Raw genomic sequence first — 20,607 nt, forward strand, 5'->3', positions numbered from 1 at the left:
AGCCTGTGCTTAAATGCACGGGCGTTGATGAGGAGAGCTGAACCATTCCAGAAAATTCAGTCATCACTGGCAGGCAGATGCTCGTGACTGTAGCTCATACCATTTCTACAACCATGAATTTTGTAAAGTTCCCAGGACAGCTGAAGGGCTCACCCAGTGTGGGAGCACTGATCCTTCCATGCCAGATCCCTGACAGCCCCCTAAAACACATACCGCATAGCACATGAACTCTGCCAGTCGACTCTCTTCCCCTCTGCAGTTCTGTAACTGCAGAACCATGTCTGCTTCATGGTCAGTACTCAAGTGTTCCCTCAATGGAGATGCGTAAAGGGAGTAGATGGGGTTGGTGTCCATTCTCGGAATGCTATCCAGGATTTACTCTCAGAAGTCTGACTCCACACTCTATGGCTTTGGTTATCCACCGTCATTGTTTGTTTGTGACGGGATCTCACATAGTTCTCACTGGCCTCAAACTCACTAGCATGATCTTGAACATTCAGTCTGCCTGCCTCCAGCTCCTAAGTGCTGGAATTGCAGATGTGACCCACCATGCCCAGCTCTAGCAGGGCTAGGGTCTAACCCATGGCTTACGCATGCTTGGCAAGTACTGACAACTACATCCCAACTCTCTCTCCACAGAAGTTGTTTCAATGGCCTTCACATTACTTAAATGTATAATATATTACATTGTTGAGCAAAAGATTACTTTTATTAAAATATTTTTATGACTTTCTTTCCCTTGTTTGAAAAAGAACCAATAATATTCATTGACCAAATTGGATAAATATACTATCCATCATATTTATTTATATATAAATTTTTATGTTTGTTTCTTTAATGTTCATTTTTATCTAGATAAAAATGTAGTAGATGACATTATAACTATGAAATTAATGAATTCAATAAATGGGTCTCTTTCTCTTTCTTTCTTTCTTTCTTTCTTTCTTTCTTTCTTTCTTTCTTTTTCTTTCTTTCTTGTCCTAGAGATTAGAACCAGGATTTTACTAGGCAAGCAGTCTACCATTGAGTTAAATTCCCAGTCTTAATGATTCACTTAAAATTTTTAAAATTACTTTATTCTTATGTGTACGGGTGTTTCTCTGCTTATGTGCCTGCATCATGTGTGTGCCTGGTACCCACAGAAACCAGAAGAGGGTGCTGGATCCCCTGGAACTAGAGTTACAGAAGGTTGGGAGCCACCATGTGGGTGCTAGGAATAGACTCGGGGTCCTCTGGAAGAGCAGCCAGGGCTCTTAACAGTTGAGACATCTCTCCAGTCCCCCAAATAATCATTTTTGAAAGCCTCTGTTTCCAGAGGTAAAGATTATTTAACTTCTTAAAAAGTTTCACAGTATTCATGTAGAAAAATTGACCTTGAAAATATTCTATCACATAATTTTAAATTCAGGAGGAAATAAAATAAAATGTTGCCATGTGACATTATTGTGCTGTCATAGTGCTGCTCTCTTTGCAAATCTCTCTTCCAAGCCAGGGGTGCTGTTAGGTCCCTGAGTGAATTCACTCAAAATCTCATCGAGGCCTCCTGCAGGAGGGAGTTGTAGGGAGGTGACTGTCGCTGATCTCTCGATGTCCTGGGTAGTGTGAGGAGAGTGTGGTGTGGCTCAAGTGTCCATCGGCTCTGGGGGAGAAGGCAAGGCAGTGGCCACCACCGTTTAGGTAGAGGCGCCAGCAAGTCAGGGCGAGCGAGCACCAGATGCTGGTGCTGCTAGAGTGTTGCTCAGCCTGTCCCCTCGCTCTTGTTCCCTCCCCAGCCTCCACGGTGCTCTCCCCTTTCCACCCTAGCCCTGGCGGCTCCTGCCATGGCTTCTGCCCACACCTGTTGTGGGTTGTGAGGAAAAGGTCCCTTGGGCTGAAAGTCATTCCTGGCTGAGGAGCCGCTTCCTGGGAAAAAGAGAATTTATCCAAAGGTTAAAATTTGAAGAAACTTTAAATGTACATGATGGCTGTGTTAATAGAATCTGTTGGAATGACACTGGAGAATATTTTTTTTTCTGGCTCTGATGCCATCAAAATTGTAATTAGTAATCTGTACAGCAGAAAGGTTTTGACAACCATTCATTCAGGGCATTGAGCAAATATTTTTAGTGCAAAGTTTTTGCCATGCACAGACAATAAGCAGGTTGTGTCTTGCTCTGGAGAGGCGGTCACATTTTATACTAACGCTGAGAAGGATGCAGAAACCAACCAACAGTGTCAAATTACATGCCATTATGGAACTACGTAGGAAGTTATGACTGTACCAAAGAACCCTTACACCTTCCTGTCCCTTAGGTGCTTTGACACACATATTAAAACTAGCTGCACTAAATAAGACTGCAAAGATGATATTTTAATCAACTGTCAGGGTGCTGCCACATCTGTGGCTATTTGTCTGCCAGTACCATATTACCTTGCTGTGGGTTGCTCAGATTTATGGTCGGTGAATGCTGGGCACAAGAGCTACAAGGAATTATGCAGGTCGAGGAACTACTGAAATGGTTGCTCACTTTATCTCCTCTTAGTAATAAATCATGCAGAGTGACATCACTGTGTTACAGTGAAGATAGTCAAGAGATTCTTAGTTATTCTTCAGATTATATCTATGTGTTTGACACCAAAGATGATACCACTCGAGAACTTAAGACTCCAGAAGAGGAGAAGCGAGAAGAGTTACAACAGCCTCCAGTTAAGCGCTTGAGACTTCATGGTGATTGCTCAGATACTGGTCCCAGAACAAGGCCTGGGACTGAAAGAGAACGAGATGGAAGCAAAGCCCCAACGTGTCATTGATGAAGAGAATGTCTGTTACTTTATAACGGTGGTTTGAAGCAGCAAGCGACGTTGCACAAAGCAATAGAGGAAGACATCTGCCCAGAAGTGGAACAAATCCGCCAGTTTCATCTCTTCCTACAGTCCCATCAAGTCCTAATTTGGAAGTGGGTGAAAATGCAATGGATGTAGATGTGCTAGCTGAACAACTTCTTCAGCCTTCCATATCCTCTACAGTGTCAGTTCAGGCTCAGGCAGCAGTGTCTGCCATAGAAAGCCTTCATTTTTCTTTGCTGTCTTCTCCAGAGGGTGAACAAAGGCAGTCTGCTGAGGCATCTGGATACTACACACACCATTAGTCTGAAAACAAAAATAAAAGGGAGCCCCACGCCAGGAATGGTGAACCAGTTTTAAGTTTGCACTACAGCACGGAAAGAACAACTACAAGCACAATAAAACTGAGCTTTACACATGAATGGGGAAGTACAGCCTCAAGTTTCCAAAGAAATGGGAGCCATTGCAAATCTGAGGGTCGGGAGGAACTCTTGGGCCTACAGAGGGCTATGCAGCCACATGAAGGAGATAGTGAAACAAGAGCTCCTGAAGAACTATCAAAGAAAAGAACATTTTCAGAAAACCTCACTCAAAACCAGATAGATATAGCATAATGTGATAACTCCACAGCTGAGCCATTGGATTCTAACTCAGGAGAAAGGAACCCCTCATGAGGTTGCAGAAGAAGGCACTTTGTCTGAAACAGGTAGGGAGCCTTCTGAGCAGATAAATACTGAGAGTGCTGCCACTCTCAGTGCTAGCACTAACCCTGAGCTCCCATCCCAAACAGAAACCATCACGCCTTTAGTTCATGAAGACACATCAACAAGGGACTCTGCTCTCCAGAACAGAGATGACAGTGATGATGACCATTTTTGTTCCCTGGTGCAAGATATTGAGCAGGACCCGGAGATAGACACATTCAGGAGTGCTTCAGGAAGAGGAAAGAAATTTAAAAAATGGAAGAATTGGATACTTTGAACATTAGTAGACCACTAGTAAAAATGGGTTATAAGGACCATCACAACTCTTGGACAATGATAAAAGAAGACAGCTTCTGGGGTGCTTACTTTGTAGTGAGTGACTTGAACTGTGGCCATGTCTCTATCTGGGACTAGCACACTGCTGAGCATTTGATGTTGGTTTCTGGAAGCCAGCAATCATGAGGTCAGCTGCCTGCAGCCTCATCCATTTGATCCAGTTCTCGCCTCATCTGGCATAGATTCTGACATAAAGATCTGGTCGCCACTAGAAGAGTCTACAATTTTTTATCGAGAACACTTACTGATGAAGGTGTGACGTGAAATAAACTCATGCCCAAAGAGACTAGAAATACCATTACCATTCCAGCCTCTTTCACTTGAGGATGTTGGCATCAATCACTCAATCACATCTGAGCTGATGGTTTGGAGGGTGTCAGATCAGAAGGTTCAGGTCAGGAGAATGAAAATGAGGATGAAGAATAAACAACTCTTTGGCAAGTACTTAGATGTTCTGAAATTTGTATGCAACATTTATTACATTTTTTTCTTTAGAGAACTTTAGTACAATTTAAGGCTACAGTTTTTTTTGGAGTTCTTCCCCATTAGTTTGTAATGAATGTGTGCAAGAGTTGGGAGAGTGTGTAAAACGAAACAAGCAAAATGTTTTTGCAACGTTTTGCTGTGTATGGAGTCCTAGAAAATGCAAAAGGCAATACTTCCCTGACCAACTTGGATCAGTGTTGAAAAGTCCTTTTCATTGTAGAGAAAATGTTGATTCAAATAAATTTCTACATTTGCAAAAACAAACAAACAAGTAAGTAAACAAACAAAACCCTCAGTCTAGGACCTGACCCTGTCACTTACTGCTGAGTCACCAAAGGAGGTGGTTTCCATGTTAGGACTCAGGGTGCTAATCTGTAAGATTAACCCACTAATACTTGCTCAATCCCCTGCTCATGCTTTGCAGTCACATAGTCTGTGGGCCTGGGTGTGAGCAAGCATGCAAAGCAGCAAGAGCTCCTGTGTTTACAGATGGTATCTTATCTACTTAGGTGAGACAGGCTCTTTTCCAAGTAAGCTCAGCCACTTCTGAGATAAGCAAGTTATTTAATGTCATCTGTGGGTCTGCAGTGAAAGTGCTTCTAATAGAGTGTTGTGGCCATCATATTTCAAAATAATGGATACCAGTAGGAGAGCACAGATTGCCAACTAGCATTCAAGATGCATAGCTGATGTGAAGATAAAAGCATTGAGTGTATATTCATTTCTTCTCCTCACCTTAAAAAAATTAGTCAGTTCAGAAACGATCTTTTGGGCTCTCCAGCAATTATTATAGTTTTTTCAGTTTTTAAGAATTTCATCATTACTTCATATTTCCCATAAAGCAGATTGGTACCTTAAGTATTACTATAGAAGCATAGTTAATAAATCCCTCTCCCTCAATAATTCTGGGCTATTAACTATCAAAACCATCTGCTGCAAATGGCTGTAGAACTAATAAACACACAAACATAGACACATGCACAAAATTTAACTTTACTTTGGAGCCATGTGCTGGTTAGTTTTTGTCAGCTTGGCATAAACTTGATGGAACCTCAATTGAGAGATTGATAGCATCAGATTGGCCTATGGGCATTCTGTGGCACATATTCCTAATTAATGGTTGATGTTGAAGAGCCAGTCCTACTATAGAAAGTGTGGACCCTGGGCCAATGGTCCTGAGCTATATGAAAGCCAGCTGAGCAGGCCATCAGAGCAAGGCAATAAGCAGTGTTTTTCCATATCCTCTACCTCAGTTCCTGCCTCCAAAGTGTCTACCATGACTCTTCTCTCTCGGTGGTAGATTGTGATTTAAGAGTTGTAAGGTTAAATAAACCCTTTCCTCTTTAACTTAGTCTCAGTCAATGTGTTTTATCATGGCAGAAGAAACCAAATTAAGACAAGACATCACTTGTGATCTCAAATGAGCATGTTTGCCTTTCTGTCAAGAACCCTTTTCTTGTTCTATAAATATTCAAAAAGCTCACATATGATTTCAATCAGTGATAACATTTAAAGCCAAATTTTCTGGAAAAAAATTAGCTGGGTTGATTTTACAGGACGTTGTCAATAGCTGCTAGCACACCCTATGGGTGGGGGTGGGGACACTGAAGACCTAATGGACAAGGACAGCAGTGTTCTAGTTCTAGTTCTCCACTAGGAACAGCAACACTTTAGTCAGCTATTAAGATGCAACATCAGTAACCAAACATTCAGGGTCAGAGAGGGGCCGGCCGGGATTTGAAATTACCGGTCATTTGGTTGTAGTTTTCTCTTTTAACAAAGCCGGTCATGTGATGCCTCAGAGTACAGCCCTACTCAGTAGAGGAGGAAATGAGCCATTGCTCTACACAGTAATCACTGTGGAAGTGAACTCCCCAGCTCCAGTTGACCCTAGGCCTGAGCTAACAGCAGTCATCTGAGACACCAAGTCAGAACTATCAAGCTATCTTAACCCTGGACCCTTTGACCTTCCGAAATCATGTAAGACAGTAAGTATTTGTTATTTTAAGTGGCAAATTCTAGAACTAGTCTGCAACTCAGCCATTCATAAGCAATAATTTTGACAGAAAAAAAGGTTCATTCTGTATAGTCTAAACAATTAAATGCTTATACGGTGAGTATGAAATTTATGTTTTAGATATTTTCTACACACAAACCTTTTGTTTTCTTCTATTTTCTATGATCAGTCATCCCACTGAGAACTTGTACACACAGAGATGCTAGGTCAAAGGGCCTTGCCACCTCACTCTAGGTAACTAGAATTCTCTACCCCATAAATCTTTATCTCTACCCCTCCCCAGGCTTTAACCACTACTCAAGGCCTGGTTTTGATGCTCTGTCTCCATCCCTTAAAGTCTTTTCAGACTTACCTCCATTATGCTGAAAGCTTTTGAGTTTTAAAGCATTTTTTCCTTACAGCTTCTTTTAAGAGTAACATTTGTGCCTTCTTTATTTTTGTCAGTTCCTGGGGCGAGGACTGCTGTCTTGTTCATCTCAAGAGCAAATGTCGGGGCTCCTTGCTTTGAGGTGTTGATTCACATTCATCTGCAGCCCTCAAGGACAAGACTTAGGGGAAGGAACCAAGGGTGTCTCTCGACTGAGTCTGAATTTGAAACCATCTTGCATTCCTCAGTCCGGAAGCATTCAAAGGACTACATAAAAGCTAGGGTGGCTGTCGGAAAGCATTCATTTCTTCCCTGGAAGCTCATGGTCTTCCCTAGCAGAGCCCACCTACAGCTTTCCAGGACAGCCACTGATAACTGATAACCTTGGGCTCTTACATTTAACAGTGATAAAAATAATATAAAATTTATTTGTAGATAGTCCTTTAAAATTTGCTGATGAGTTCATTATAATGATAAATACCAAAGCAGGAGGAAACTCAATGCGCCTAATTATGATTTCAAACTGCAGAGAAATCAATCAAATCTCTCTCTCATCCCTGAAAAGAAGTGTATTTACTTTGCCCAATTCTAGATTGTTTCAGGAAAATGAAAGGCTTATACTTGGGATACATGCGATTTTAATCATGGATTTGATATTAGTTTGCTTTAGATTTGAGAAAGACAAATTCATTGACCTGGGGAAGGGAGGATTTCCCACTTCACATATCCTGTGTGTGTGAGCATGCCTGCCTGCACATGTGTGCTTGAGTGTGCAAGTGTGTGCACATGCGCATATGTAGGTCTGCTGTAACTTAATCATATAGGTATCCAGTACCCTTTCTCTTCCCTGGATCCCCTCAACACTGCCCTCACCCACCTTCATGACCATTTAAAATAAAAAGTCAGAACCCAGTTAGTACTACTGTGTGTGCGTGGATGTGGGGCTATGCAGAGTGTACAGCGTCCAGCTCTGAAGAAAAATGACTTCCTGCTGACAGGCCACAGGTCTTAGAGTGACACGCCTGCTCTGAGTTCATGAACGTGACAGCCATGTTGTGTCCAGCAGACAGTGTTTCAGGGACCGTGTACTTGTCTTCCGGCTCTTCCTTTCCTTCCACCCTTTCTTCTGCTAAGCTCCCTGAGTCTCGAGTAGGGGGTTCATATTTCGGGCTGAGCACTCAACTGCTACGTATTCTCACTTTAACCAGTGAGAGTTTCTGCGTTAGCCATTAACTGATGCAAGAAGAAGCTTCTCTGATGGCAGTTGGGAACACCCTTAATCTATGGGCATAACAAAGAAGTTTGGCACCACATCTATTTAGCAAAACAGCAATAACGAGCTCTTCCCTGGGCTATGACCTCAGGTCTTCCTGGTCTTCCCCCAACCATGGGCCTTTGACCAGGTTTCAGAGCAACCATGAATTCCCTCCTGTGGCTCAGTCCTCAAATTAAATAAGAGGTTTCTGGAAACCGGGCCAGGTAGAGCCCACACTGCAATCACTGGCTTGTGAGTCAAGGACTGTGGATTCAGATTTGTGGTGTAGTCTTCCACACTTGAACCCTGAGCAAAATGCATTCAACTCTCAGGCACTCCATTTTTCTCATATTGAAGAGAGGGCATTTGTTTCTAGATAATTCCTCATGACGTTTCTAGGCAAGTCCTAAGGTTCTTGCACTGGTGTTTCAGAATTCCTGAGATGCAAAACTCAAAGCAAGCATTGCACCTTCTGGTTGGTCAGCTAAGGGCACCTTGAGCCTCTCTGCTGTGTACCCTGCACCTTCCAGGTGTGTGCCTAGAAGACATTCAGCTGCTACAATGTCCTTTTGCCACGTGTCAGGTACCCAGCATCTTTGTAGGACGCAGCCCCATGCAATTGTGTGTTGGCATTCGAAAGCTGTTTGTATAAGGATGTGTAGCATATGATCCTACTGTTCACAAGGAAGGACCCTCATAAGAAAAAATTTCTAAAGAACCACAATATACATGCATGTGGACATATGCATTTAGTGTATGTGTATAAAAGAAAAGATTTCTAGTGAAAGCCACCATCTTTAAAAATGAGTTTATTGACTTCTGAGAGAGTTCTGAGTTTAATGACTTCACTTCTTTATATGGCTTCCCTGAAGTTGTGTGACAACACATTCATATTTTATTGTTGACTGAATCATAATTTCAGAAATGTCCCAAACTCCTCCCCCACCTTTAATTACCTGCCTCACGGGCATCCAGCAGGTATGGCTATAGCCACTTCCTGTCTGCATGCTCCCTTCATCAGTCTTCCTGTTAAATAATTTCTTTTTAGTTGAAACTGAAGGAAGTCTCCCCAGGAGCCATTTCTAATGCTGATAACGAGCCCTGAATTTATAAGCTCTATAATTTTGATTCTCATACATTAAAATTTATTAGAAGAGGTCAGACAGTGGGATGATGTGAGAGATCATATCCTGGTAAGATTCCTAGGAGGAAGCCGGTTCAGCAAGTTCGATTTAGAGAAAAAAAAGTAATGACTGATCAAAATGCAGCTGGTACCCAGGCTCTAATAGACAGCTGTCCCCAGTCTTGAGAAAGACACACTTCAGAGGTTTTAATCTCACTCATGTGATGGAAAAATGTTGAATAGGACTTTTACCAAAGTAAAGAGCAGTAACTACAAAAACGGAAAAGAGCACTTTCAGTAATATTAAAAACTATTTAAGCATTGGCTATAACAGTACTGAAATGCAGTGTCTCGTGTTGATTGATCCTTCCATCGAAAGACAAGAAAACTCAGGTACTTTTGTTTGTTCTTTAGTTTTAGAACTTTCCATTTTGGCTTCAACCATTGCAGGTAGTCTACAAAACATTTTAAACATATTATCTCAGCATAGAAAACATCATATATACCACAGATAGCCAATAAATGTTTTTAAATATAATTTTTACCTAAACATTTCATTTTTTACTGAGATGTGATTAAAATATAATAAATCATGCTGTTAGCAATTTGAGGAATAGTTTTTCACCTGTTTGAAATGTGTGTGTATGAGTGTTCATGCATGCTTGCTTGTGTGTGTGTGTGTGTGTGTGTGTGTGTGTGTGTGTGCAGGCAGGTGTGGGGTTATGCACCTGCCCCAGTGAGCATGTAAAGATCAGAGGAAAAACACTTGTGTTTCTTTGATTACACTGATCTAGCAGGAATCACAAGGTTCTAGGCTTGTTCCTCTGTTTATAATCTTGTCCTTCCACAAGCTTAGAAATATCTCGACAGAAGAAACTGCTAAAATCACTAATTCATATTCAGGGCCTTACAGAACGTTAATTGTTACCATTTAAGGAATGAATGACTGGTGAATAAATGAATGAACAAATTGGCAAATACTATGGAAGATCCTTTCCACTGGAGAAAAGTTGACCAGCTATTTTAGCGGAGTAACCCTTGCGAACCATTTATAGATTCAACTTTGTGGTATTAGCCTTAGAACGTCTTAATTGTGGTTCAGGTTGTCTGAATAGTGTGCTGTCTTCTCCGTCAACTGAATCATGAAAATGAAGAAATGAAAAGATTATTTAACAGGTTTCACAAAATTATTTCTTTTCATTATTGATAATGTCTTGGAATGAATGTAGAAAGGCTTTCTTATGGAATGGCCCTTATTTGATGTACATAATAGAATGTTGAAGAACCATGCTGCCTGACTTTTCTGGGGTCCATTCACAAATGGACTTGAAGATTCAAATAAAACTTGAAAATAGCCTTGTTATTTCTACCAGTCTACTGAGATTCATAAAGAAAAATGAAAAATATATTTATTATTTACCTGTGAAATATGATTCAACTGCTGAGTAAGGAATGCATATCCCTCTGTCTAAGTGTTTCTCGACTTTCTTCATGCTGTGTCCCTTTAATACAGTTCCTCCTCCACAAATTATTTTCTTGCTAGTTTGTAACTATAACTTTGCTACTGTTATGAATTGTGATGTAAATACATGGTGTGCAGGAGATCTGATATGCCACCCTGCTGCAACACAGAGGTTGAGAACCATGGTCGTAACTTATATTGTAGTGGCTGAGGAAAAGTGCCTTATTGTTCCTGTTACGGATCAGGTGCTGTGTGGTATCTAATTGAATACTTACCAAACAGATTATTAGAATTCAAAATTCTAAATTATGGGGTTTTTTTCCCTCATTTTTATTAGCTTTTTTTAAAGATTTTTATACACTGATTTTTTTTTTTATCATATTGATTTTCTCCCCCTACTCCTTCCAGGTTCATTCTTACTTCCCAGTTCAAGTTTCTATCTATTTTTAAACCCATCGGGTACAGTTGGTGCCGCACATGTAATTGTGGATGTGTAGTCTTTCACTGTGGCATGGCCAAATCTCCAGGGTCCGCACCCTTAAGATGAGTTTCCTTCTCCCAGCAGCTGCCGATTGCCAATAGCATCGTAGCCATGGGTGAGACTCGGCACCTGCTTCCTGTGGCCATGTTGGGATTTTTGCTGGTTTGAGCTGCACTGGTCTTGTACATGTTGTCTCAAGTGCTGTGAATTCACATGTGCGACAGCCCTGCTGTGTCCAGAAAGCACCGTTTCATGGTAGTCATCAACTGCTTCTGGTTCTCACAGTCTTCCTGCACCTCTTCTACAATAATCCCTGAACCACGGAAGGGTGGTGATATAGATTCTCTATTTATGAGTAACTAATCCACCGTCTCTTATTCTCTTCACCTTGACCATTTGCAGTTCTCCATGTTAATCGCCATTTACTGATGAGGCCTGAAAGATGCACGAATCTCTGAACACAATATGTCATTTGGGAATGGCTTTACTACTGTGCCCAATTAGCAGAGCAATGGTAATAGGGTCTCTTCTAGGCCTGACACCTGCCTATCCACAGGTTCTTGGCTGTGATAATGGTGCGAGGTATGGGTTTTCAACTTTTGGAGTGGGCCTTCGAATCAATGAGAAAGTGGTTGCTTACTCCCATGACATGCATGCCACTATTGTATCAATACACATGTCTAGGCTGGTCACTATTTTAACTCACAGGGTTCAAAGCCGAGTAAGACTGGTGATAGCTTTTCTCTTCCAGTAACGTGAATAGCACATCCCAGCACCGTGAAAGCTGGGTAGTGGGAATGAAGCTTCCAGGTGAGTACCAGCTTGATCGCTCTGTGTTCAATGACAGAGTGTGTGGTGTTTTAACAATAAGGTCTTACCATCTAATTCTGGAGGGCAACCAAGAACATTAGCAGTAACATGTAATGTTTGGAGTTCTAGGAAACCTCACGGCCAACAACTCCATAAGAGGTAACCCATTCTTAGCACTGGGCTTTTTAGATGTTGGCTTGCGGTGTCCAGCAGGAGTATTTCCCCCCATTGTGAGTAACTCCCTTTAAACGGTTGTGTGTGTGTGTGTGTGTGTTTAATTTAGGAAGCTTTTACGGTAGCACATTTCCATATTTCTTCTTTTAAGTATTGCTAATGTTATCTCTCCTTAAATCACCTTCACCGCTCTGCCCTCCCATCCCTCATCCCATTAACCCTCTTATTCTTCTTTACCCCCTTTATACCACTGTACTCTCTCTGACTTCTCATAAACTCACAAAATTCTGGGCCTTTCCTGATTTCCTGGCTTCCATGGGTGTTTCGGATGCAACACATATATCTGAAGATTTCTTATCACCAAAATGATAAATGTTTGTGGTTAACATTAAGAAAATGTATTTTAAAAAAAAACATAAAGTAAAGACTGCCTATTACTCTAGCACTCAAAGGAACCTCTTGAGACAGCCATCACGAAGCAACACAGGTTTAACTTAAACTTCTTAGGTACCTCAGCATGGCCTTGACATCACGTCCTTTTGCTGTAGGCTGGGAGGGCTGAGTTTATAAGTGTTTCCCCGACATGGCTAAAAGATTGTTTTTACTAAATGGATAGTATTGCTATATAATTGTTTAATTGGTCCTCATATATGAAGGTACTTTTTCCGTTTTATCTTTTAAGACTATAATGAACAACCTTACGTGTATGTTTAATTATTTTTCATTGTAACTTCTTCAGATAGATTAATGGGGCAGTGGGTAGTGAGTACTGGTCAGTTGAGCTCTTTAAAATGTTGTCAAGGTAATGAAAAAAACTGGAAATCACTGTGCAGCCCTATGTATCTTTTGAAAATATTTCTAGTTCTTCTCATAGAAATTTGTTACAAAGGTAAAGAAAGCTATATTCAGGCTCCTAGTGGAACACTGTAACAGTCACACCTTATCAAAATGTAAAAAAAAAAAAAAGCAACTCTAAAGAGAACATGGAGAGCCAAGACTTCTACAGTGTCTACCTGGGCTGAAAGGCAGGCCCCCAGGTCTGGCTCCTCTCCTCTTATGTCTACAGAATTTAAAAAATTAGCATGTGGCAGCAGATTAGGTGACATTCTGTCGTCGACTGAGACAGTGAGTGAATCATGATAACAAAGTTGTGTAAGGAGCCTTCAGATCCTCACAGCTCTTGTGAGCATTTTAGGAGACATGACCTTACATCTTATATTGATTTTTGCATGTAAATTGCACCATTGTGAGATGCAGACAACTATTTTTCTATCTTAGTTTTGTGACTTTTCTAGGCAGTTTCCTTAGTTCAGTTGACTCTGGGGTAGTATCCTGTTGTCCTTTGACTAACTCAGTTCACTAATTTAGAGAGATGGAAGCAGTACCAGTGCCACAGAACAAGTATTCTCAGAGGGCACAGGCTAGATGTATTATTAACTCAGAGTAACTTAATAACTTAAATTCTAAACTTAAAGTTTATGCCATGAGATACTTCTTTCAAATACAGACATGACATATATTTCAGAACTTAATTTTAGAAAATACCAATATTATTACATTTTATTTCATGAAATCATAATTAAAAAGTGCTTCCTCTATTTCTGATCTTTAAATACTATTACATTTAAAGTATTTATTATTTACATTATGTGTATGTGTAGAGTCTGGCTCACACGACCCAGAGTGTATGCGTGTATGTGTGTGTTTGTGTGTATGCTTATGTGTCTGTAGATCCCCTGTGATTGTAATTACAAGTTTAAAGCTATGGTGTGCATTCTGGGAGTCAAATCCATGTCTCCTGCAAGAGCAGCAAGTACTCTTAACTGCTGAGCCATGTCTCCAGCTCCCAATTACACTTTTTGTTTGTCACCTTAGTATATAAATAATGTTTTCATTATCAAACATAAGGGTCCTGAAGAAAACTCTGAAAAGGAAAGTGATCATCTCCCAGATGCTCTGCCTGAGAATGGCTTCAACTATCTCTGTAACATCCACCTCCACACTTAAGACAGACTAATATCATTGCTGTTGTGTAAATCTTGAACGCCAAGTCATGTAAGGATATTCAGAAAGGAGAAATTAGTCTTGAGCCCTGAAGGAAGGGGTCTGAGTGCTGCTTTATTTGTGGCTTGAACACACCGCTTGTCGCTTAGTGCATAGCAGGCATTTCCTCCGCAGGGCCAGACGGGGAGGAGCAAGACTTTCTCCGTTCTCTTGGGGAGAACAGTCTAAATCTTTATCCCCACGTGCAGGGATGGAGTTCCATGCATCTGCACACGTTTGCACGTGGCCAACCAATCTGAACCCGAGGAAAATCCTGGGCCAAGGTGCCCGTGCACCAGGTCTGAGCAAGCTCCTAGGCCCACCTTCGAAGCCTCCTTTGAAGAAGGCAACTAAAAGACAGCGACGGCATGCTGAGCACTGGAGCATCAGCAGCTCTCAGCCCTGAGAGGGCTGAGATTATGACTCTCCCCATGGCATGTTTACAGCTTTCAGGTCACTGTGGTGTGTACTGTCCTTAAGAGTTTAATTAGGTCTGCAAAGAGCTTTAAGGAAACGTGCATGGCCAGAATACCAGAAAGGCTTTTTGATGAGGGACAGGATAAGGCAGGCTCTGTGGCAGTGTGAATTCACGGCTGAGAGGGGCAGAAGCTTATGCCTGAATATGTGCAGCAGAAGCACACAACTCGGAAAGCACAGTCAGATAATGCAGCGGAGGAGGTGAGAGTGCACATCTGAGCACCGCTTTGCCTTCCTGAACGCACTGTTTCTCGGAAGTTTTCAGAGAGGTGAGGTTTGCCCACTTGCAGACCACGAAGCCGGCTCAGGAAAGCAAGGCCTCCCCCGAGCATAGTGTGAATACAGTGCAGGGTTTGGATTCACGCCTGCCTAGGACCCAGAATCTGTGCTTAAAAAAGAACAAGCCGTGTGGGGCAGGCTGGCTCACACCCACAACCCTCCTGCTTCTGCCTCCTCGATGCTGGGAAGAGCTGAGTACTACCATTCCTGATTAATCTGTGCACTTTGGGGGGTGTATATGTGGGTATGGGGTGTGTGTGTGTGTGGTATGTGGTGTGTGTGTAGTGCAGTGAGTGTGTATGTGTTCTCTGCGTGTGTAGTGTGTGTGTGGTGCGTGTGTATGTGTGTGTGGTGTATGTGATGCGGTGTGTGTGTGTGTGTGTGTGTGTGTGTGTGTGGTATCTATAAAGCATGCATATATAACATACTGTGTTCTGAATGTTGATGCACTCAATGGCATTACTGATTAATGGAGGTTTTTACCTAAAGAAGTTTCTAGGCATTTAATACTGACAAAGATTCTTTGGATCTCCTAGTCCTGCTCCTTTTTTATAAGTAAACAAGGGAACTATCAAGATACATACAGCATTACTTTCTCAAGATCTCTTGACCTTTGGGTTAAAGTTTGGAGTCATGAATCGGGTAATGGCAAACTTCTAAGCCCTTTGTCCTCAAACCCACTGACTCTCCATCATCAAAACAAATGTACACAGAGGCAAAGGAATATAGAGGTTTCTGGAAGAGACAAGAAAGAGCGGTAGCCCAGAAAGGCTGCTGTGCCTGGGGCATTTCTCCTCCCTGAGAGTTCCCTGAAGGTCCAGAGAAGCTTTGCAGAAGCCAGAACTTCTCCTTCAGTGGGCACTGCAAAGATAAGAATAGATAAGGCTGAAGTCCCCAAGAGGACTCTTCTCCATTACTTCTGAAGGTCCCAGAGCAAAAAGACCAGCTGAGCTGCATCAGCAGATAGCAGAGACTCTCCAGCACAAAGCTGCTGTCATTGTCAGGGCTCATGCCCAGCTACCTGTGAATCAATAGCCTTCTCTCATTAAGGTCATAATGTACAAAGGTGGTACTAAAGGAAATGAGAATGCTCCAAAAGTGATTTGAAAACTGCTAAGTGTGTGTGTGGTTACTTTCTGGTGGCAATACCCTTCAACTTCTCTTCACTTCTACCTCCAAGTCCTGAACTTCAGAGCACTTTTGTTCAAGAGTGGAAGCTGGGTGAAACTTAGTTACAGGGACCATTTATATTGAGCCTCTGCTGTAGAGGTGCTTAGGAAGATTAAAACCTTGACCTTATTCACTTAGCTGATGAGAAAAAAACACACACAGGTCAGAATATCTTGGTTCTGCTGTGGGCCAGTACTTGTGGTCACTAAACTTTTAGCTCCTATGCTATACTGCTTGCCAAGAGTAGGAACAGCTAATAAAATGCATGGAGTGAAAGCCCAGGATGTTCGCCTTTATCCTGGAGCCACACAGCAAGTCCATGGGTGGAGCCAGTGGGGTAGGCCGCACCTGTAATCCTAGCACAAATCTAAGGCAGAAGAATGACAAGCCAAGGTTAGCCTGGTCAGAGTGAGACTGTTTCAAAAGACAAATCATGGCCTGGGGTAACAGGGGTTTGATCTGGGCTTCTGAATAATTAATCTGGAATTGAAATTGAATGGATTATGAAATAGAAAAAGTGAAACAGAGGGACCAATTTATAGGACTCCTGCAGCCATCTGTGTAAGAGGGTATGCCCAAGTGAGATGGCATGTGGTGGCAAAACCCTGATGTAGCGTCCTAAAAGGAGAAAGAGGAATGTAAATGCCAGGCTAATGAATGGCAAGGATGATCTATCATGTTCACAAGGATGAGCTCCTACTAGAAAATGAGGCCGTCTGCAGTGGAATATGCTGGCCACACTGCAACTGAGCCAGCTACTTAGTATGGAAAGAACCTGGAGCTGTGATTGCCAGACACTGGGCTGCAGCTGCAGCCACCCAGAATTAGCCTGGCCAGATGGTGATGGCTCTTCTCCATGGGCCTCAGAAAGAAACACAACAAAGACACGAGCAAGAGGCACACAGTTTCCTCCAAAACTATCAGAAAACTTGCTTGATGAATTCCTGGTTATTTCAATGATTTTCTTCTCAAACCACCAATTTTGTTAACTTGGCCTGATAAAGAACACCTTAGAAAAAAACAGATTATTACTTTGATGAGAGCATCTAGTGCATATTCTTAATGTCCTAGTATCTAAAACATTTCAGTTAGAGGCTGAAAAAATATCTCTGCTTCTAAAGTCTTAGTAAAAACTATTTATAGCATGACAAAATAGACAATACAATTACAGCCTAGTTCTGGGTAACAAGAGACAGGGTGTTTATTAGATCTTCCAGATAATGACGATGACCATTTATATGTACCAGGCAGTTTCCTGCACATAACAGGTACAAATTCTAAGCACCATTCCCTTGGGTTGTGCAGGAAACGTTACATTACTAAAGTAATTTGAACCCATTTGATCTAATGGTCAAATACCAGCTATGCCAGTGGTTTTCAACCTGTCCTTCGAACATTGAATGACTTTTTATAGGGGTTACCTAAGACCATCAGAAAACACAAATGTTTACATTATGGTTCCTAAAAGGAGCAAAATTACAGTTACAAATTAGCAACAAAATAACTTTTTGGTTGGGAGCCACTACAACATGAGGGATTGCATGAAAGGGTCACAACATTAGGAAGGTTGAGAAACAGTGATCACTTCTAGCACATTCTGGTGAAGAAATGTACAAGTCACATCAGCTGTAACATGCACTCGTATTCACCTTTGTGGTTTATTTCTGTTTCTCACCAGGGAAGATACCCGACTCAGCAGGTCTTACTCAGGTGCTGTCTGGTGACAGTAAGCGCGTCCACGTCTTCATTTCCTTGTGGAGGACTCCTGCTAATCTCCTGAACCCAGAGTAAATTCATTTAGGCCAAACATCAAAGCAGAGATAATCTTACAGTTTGCTCTTGTCTCCACTAGAATCTGGCTCACATAACCTGGGAAGGGGAAGTCTTGCCAGATGATCATTTCTAGGGGAAATGTCCACACAACCAACCTCTGACACAAAACTCTCTCCAAACAACAGGACAGTGGTAAGCCTGTCACATCTCTCCTTCTCAGCCAGCTCCTGCTTACTGCCCAAGACTCACGAGATACTAAGGACACCCACGCTCATGACACTACAGGGCTGAGAGACTTGGTCTGTGAAGGGGATTCACCTTGTTTCGTGTTTCTGCATGTTCACGATAGAACCGGAAACTACGATGTTGTCATGTTCATTCATTTACTCATTTCTGAGGAATCTCTGCCCCAGAGCACATAGTGACCCCATGTGTTATGCGTCTGTGTGAATGAGAGTGAGGTGGGAGAATAAATGAGGAATGATTGATAACTCATGTTCTGTCATCTATCTGCCTGTCTGCCTGCCGCTTTTAATGTGTACATTTGGGTAGTAGATACGACTTCAAACATGAGAAAAATGGGCTTAAAAGGTTCAGGAACATTTTAAGGTCCACTGAAGCCAAATTGAACAGCATGTGTAGTAGATTGGACACATCTGTCTGACCATGGGGGAAGAGCTCTTCCCACTCTGTAGGCAGCAGAGACGGCAGCTGGCTTGAAGCACCTAACTTAAGAGCTTTGCTCTCATGTCTGGGGCTATGAGTAGATCAAAATATCTCAGCAGGACCCCATTATATTCTTATATTACTGGCTATTAGTGATGGTAGTCAAGTTCTGTCTGCAGCTCTACCACTGAGCTATAACCCCATACCTCAAATTCTGCTAGTGTTGTGAGTCTCCATGACAAAAAAGGGTTATGCTGCAATTTCAGTATCTCCATTCCGTACGAACTAAAAGAGACTCTAGAAGCTTCCTGATTAAAATTGGGCTTTATAAAAATGTCTCAGACCATGGATGGTCAGTATTGTCTAGCAGGGTCAAATTCTAGACTTTGGAATTTCTCAGTATCCTAAAGTCTGGCTTCTCTCCACCATCTGTTGGTTTCTGACTCTATTAAATAGAATCGAGAAAGAGATTGAAAGTTATTAGCTTTGAGATCCTCAGAAGGTAGTGACATTTGCTTTAACAATCAGACTTGATACCTCATGAATTACGTTTATATTCTTTCTAATTGAGCTTGTAATGGGCTGGCTTTAGAAGTTTTAATAAAGAAATAGCTTGGATTTTGATGACCATCAACTTCATTTCCCTGTGCTTAAGTGCTATCAAGATAAAACCTCAGAAGACTAAATTGCTGATGGAAAACATGAACCACACATACTTTATGGTGGCTTTTATTTTGCCAGTGGCTAGATATTATTATGTATTACTAGATATGTTAAAGGTACAGCTACTTACATATATTGAGAAAGAAAAATACACTTTTAGCTGCAAAAAAAAGTATAATGCAAAATAAAGATCAGTATATTCAATCTATTCAACTATGTCTGTGGTGGTTTGAATAAGGACTGTCCCCGTAGGCTCGGATCTGCAGGTGGTAGAGCTGTTTGGAGAGGTGATGGGAAGGCTCAGCTTCATGGGGGAAATGCATCACTTGCATCTGCCCTTGAGAACGTGAAGCCTTGCTCCACATGCTCTGCTTCCTGTTGTGGTTGAGATGTGATTGCTCACCCCTTGCACCTGCCACCATGCCTACTTCTTGCTATCATGCTCCCTGCTATGATGGACTCCTACTCCTCTTAACTGTAAGCCCAGATAAATTCTTCCTCAGAGTAACTTGTCATGGTTTTTTATCACAGCAACAAAAACGTAACTAATACAATGTATCTACCAAAATAGCAGAAAAATATTACTAATGGCAAGGCACAGAATAACTACAGCTTCCTTATACTACTCGTCAGAGAAAACATTGCTATAACTTTGGAGCATCCAGTAATATGGACATTATGTAGGTTTATATATGGTATCACTAGGCATCACCTATGTGATACATTGTCTTAGTTACTTTTCTAGTGCTGTGATGAGACACCGTGACCAAGGCAACTTATTAAAAAAAGAAAAGTTTATTTGTGCTTACTGTTTCAGAGGGTTAGAGTCCATGACCATCATAGGTGGGAGCTTGGCAGCAGGTAAACAAGAATAGTGCTGGAGCAGTAGTTGCTTACTTCTTTATCCATAAGTACAAGGCAGAAGGAGCTAACTCCCTCTTTTAAAACCTCAAAGTTACCCCCCAGTGACATACCTTCTTCAGCAAGTCCATACCTTCTAATCCTTCCCAAACTGTTCCACCAGCTGAGGATCAAGAATTCAAATATATGATCCTTTGTAGCCCAAAGGCAGCTCAGTCTCCATGTGGGTTCCCTGGTAAGGGGAGCAGGGGCTGTCTCTAAAACAGACTCTGACACCTGCTCTTTGATCACTTCCCCTGGGCAGGGCCACCTAGCCAGGCCACAGAGGAAGAAGATGCAGGCAGTCCTAATGAAACTTCTTAGGCTGGGGTCAGATGGTAGGGGAGGAGGGCTTCCCCTCTCTGAAGACTAGGGGAGGAGGATGGAGGGAAGAGGGAGAGAGGGTTGGACCAATAGAAGATGAAGGAAGAGGTTACCATCAGAATGTAAAGTGAATAAATTATTAAAAAATTAAAATGAAAATAAAACAAATATATGATCCTGTGGGGCCATTCTCATTTAAACTACCACATACATGAATATGTAATTATATAATATATTTGTATATTTGAAATATATTATGTTTGATCAATTTTAT

The 20,607-nt window shown here is 41.7% G+C and overlaps 1 protein-coding gene and 1 pseudogene across 1 annotated transcript in view; both read left to right on the forward strand.

Moving 5' to 3' along the window:
• The window catches only part of Synpr (synaptoporin), a 325,062-nt gene that overhangs the window by 29,553 nt on the left and 274,902 nt on the right, over window positions 1–20,607 (forward strand). The gene's annotated exons all lie outside the window — the stretch shown is intronic.
• LOC110559227 (DDB1- and CUL4-associated factor 6-like) lies at window positions 1,832–4,352 on the forward strand (annotated as a pseudogene).

Source organism: Meriones unguiculatus, chromosome 9 (genome assembly GCF_030254825.1).
Source record: "Meriones unguiculatus strain TT.TT164.6M chromosome 9, Bangor_MerUng_6.1, whole genome shotgun sequence".
NCBI lineage: Eukaryota > Metazoa > Chordata > Mammalia > Rodentia > Muridae > Meriones > Meriones unguiculatus.